Source organism: Bubalus kerabau, chromosome X (assembly GCF_029407905.1).
Source record: "Bubalus kerabau isolate K-KA32 ecotype Philippines breed swamp buffalo chromosome X, PCC_UOA_SB_1v2, whole genome shotgun sequence".
In the NCBI taxonomy this organism is placed as follows: domain Eukaryota; kingdom Metazoa; phylum Chordata; class Mammalia; order Artiodactyla; family Bovidae; genus Bubalus; species Bubalus kerabau.
Window position 1 is genome coordinate 44629993 of NC_073647.1, and position 2631 is coordinate 44632623.

Below are 2631 nucleotides of genomic sequence, written 5' to 3' on the forward strand. Positions count from 1 at the left end.
TAATATTTTTTTTATTGAAGGATGATTGCTTTACAGAATTTTGTTGTTTTCTGTCAAACCTCAAAATGAATCAGCATAGGTATATATACATCCCCTCCCTTTTGAAACTCCCTCCCATCTCCCTCCCCATCCCACCCCTCTAGGTTGATAGAGAGCCCCTGTTTGATTTTCCTGAGCCATACAGCAAATTCCCATTGGCTATCTATTTTACATATGGTAATGTAAGTTTCCATGTTACTCTTTCCGTACATATCACCCTCTCCTCCCCTCTCCCAGTGTCCATAAGTCTTTCCTCCATGTCTGTTTCTTCATTGCTGCCCTGTAAATAAATTCTTCAGTACCATTTTCTAGATTCTGTATATATGAATTAGCATACAATATTCATCTTTCTCTTTCTGACACATTTCACTCTGTATAATAGGTTCTAGGTTCATCCACCTCATCACAACTGACTCAAATATTTTCCTATTTATGGCTGAGTAATATTCCATTGTGTATATGTACCACAAATTGTTTATTCATTCAAAAAATATGGAACACTTCAAGAATTTGCATGTCATCCTTGCACAGGGGTCATGCCAATCTTCTCTGTATCTTTCCAATTTTAGTATATGTGCTGCTGAAGTGAGCACTGGCAGGAAAATTTAATGGTGTGTTTTGACTGTCTTCTCTGTGTAGAGCTGGGTGCTGTTTGGAAATAACAAAGATATATAAAGCATGACTATTGTATGTATGTATTTATTTATTTTGGCAGAGCCTTAACCACTGGACTGCCAGGCAAGTCACCCAACTCTTCTGTTATTGAAGTATTTTTATTTATTTATTTTATTTTTTTAAACTTGTGTATTTAAATAGCTTGCAACAAACTTTATTGCCCCATATATAGAAAGGGCTATATGAAAACATACATACACACATACTCTATGGTTCAGTTCAGTTCAGATCAGTTCAGTCGCTCAGTCTTGTCCAGGTCTTTGTGACCCCATGGACTGCAGCATGCCAGGCCTCCCTGTACATCATCAACTCCCAGAGTTTACTCAAACTCATGTCCATTGAGTCAGTGATGCCATCCAACTATCTTATCCTCTGTCATTCCCTTCTCTTCCCACCTTCAATCTTTCCCAGCACCAGGGTCTTTTCAAATGAGTCAGTTCTTCACATCAGGTGGGCAAAGCATTGGAGTTTCAGCTTCAGCATCAGTCCTTTCAGTGAAAATTCAGGACTGATTTCCTTTAGGATGGACTGGTTGGATCTCCTTGCAGTCCAAGGGACTCTCAAGAGTCTTCTCCAACACCACAGCTCAATAGCATCAATTCTTCCATGCTCAGCTTTCTTTATAGTTCAACTGTCACATCCATATACATTACTACTGGAAAAACCATTGCTTTGACTAGATGGGCCTTTGTTGGCAAAGTAATGTCTCGGCTTTTTAATATGCTGTCTAGGTTGGTCATAACTTTTCTTCCAAGGAGCAAACATCTTTTAATTTCATGGCTGAAGTCACCATCTGCAGTGATTTTGGAGCCCAGAAAATAAAGTCTGTCACTGTTTCCCCATCTATTTGCCATAAAGTGTGGGACCAGATGCCATGATCTTCGTTTTCTGAGTGTTGAGTTTTAAGCCAACTTTTTCACTCTCCTTTCACTTTCATCAAGAGACTCTAGTTCTTCTTGGCTTTCTGCCATAAGGGTGGTGTCATCTGCATATCTGAGGTTATTGATATTTCTCCTGGCAATCTTGATTCCAGCTAGTGCTTCATCCAGCCCAGCGCTTCTCATAATGTACTCTGCATATAAGTTAAATAAGCAGGGTGACAATATACAGCCTTGACGTACTCCTTTCCCTATTTGGAACCAGTCTGTTGTTCCATGTCCAGTTCTAACTGTTGCTTCCTGACCTGCATACAGATTTCTCAAGTCAGGTGGTCTGGTATTCCCATCTCTTGAAGAGCTTTCCACAGTTTGTGGTGATCCACATAGTCAAAGCCTTTGGCATAGTCAATAAAGCAGAAGTAAATGTTTTTCTGGAACTCTCTTGCTTTTTTGATGGTCCACTGGATGTTGTCAATTTGATCTGTGGTTCCTCTGCCTTTTCTAAATCCATCTTGAACATCTGGAAGTTCATGGTTCACTTATTGATGCCTGGCTTGGAGAATTTTGAGCATTACTTAAATAGCATGTGAGGTGAGTGCAATTGTGTGGTAGTTTGAGCATTCTTTGGCGTTGCCTTTCTTTGGGATTGGGATGAAAACTGACCTTTTCCAGTCATGTGGCCACTGTTGAGTTTTCCAGATTTGCTGGCATATTGAGTGTAGCACTTTCGCAGCATCATCTTTTAGGATTTGAAATAGCTCAACTGGAATTCCTTCACCTCCACTAGCTTTGTTTGTAGGGATGTTTCCTAAGGCCCAATTGACTTCGCATTCCTGAATGTCTGGCTCTAGGTGAATGATCACACCATTGTAATTATCTGGGTCGTGAAGATCTTTTTTGTATAATTCTTCTGTGTATTCTTGCCACATCTTCTTAATATCTTCTGCTTCTGTTAGGTCCATAGCATTTCTGTCCTTTCTTGAGCCCATCTTTGCATGAAATGTTCCCTTGGTATCGCTAATTTTCTTGAAGAGATCTC

At 39.9% G+C, this 2631-nt stretch overlaps 1 non-coding gene across 1 annotated transcript; it reads right to left on the reverse strand.

Moving 5' to 3' along the window:
• Positions 1-525: 525 nt before the first annotated feature.
• On the reverse strand, positions 526-632 carry LOC129640533 (U6 spliceosomal RNA). The gene has a single exon (XR_008708889.1). It is a non-coding gene; the product is annotated as a U6 spliceosomal RNA (small nuclear RNA).
• Positions 633-2631: the final 1999 nt, after the last annotated feature.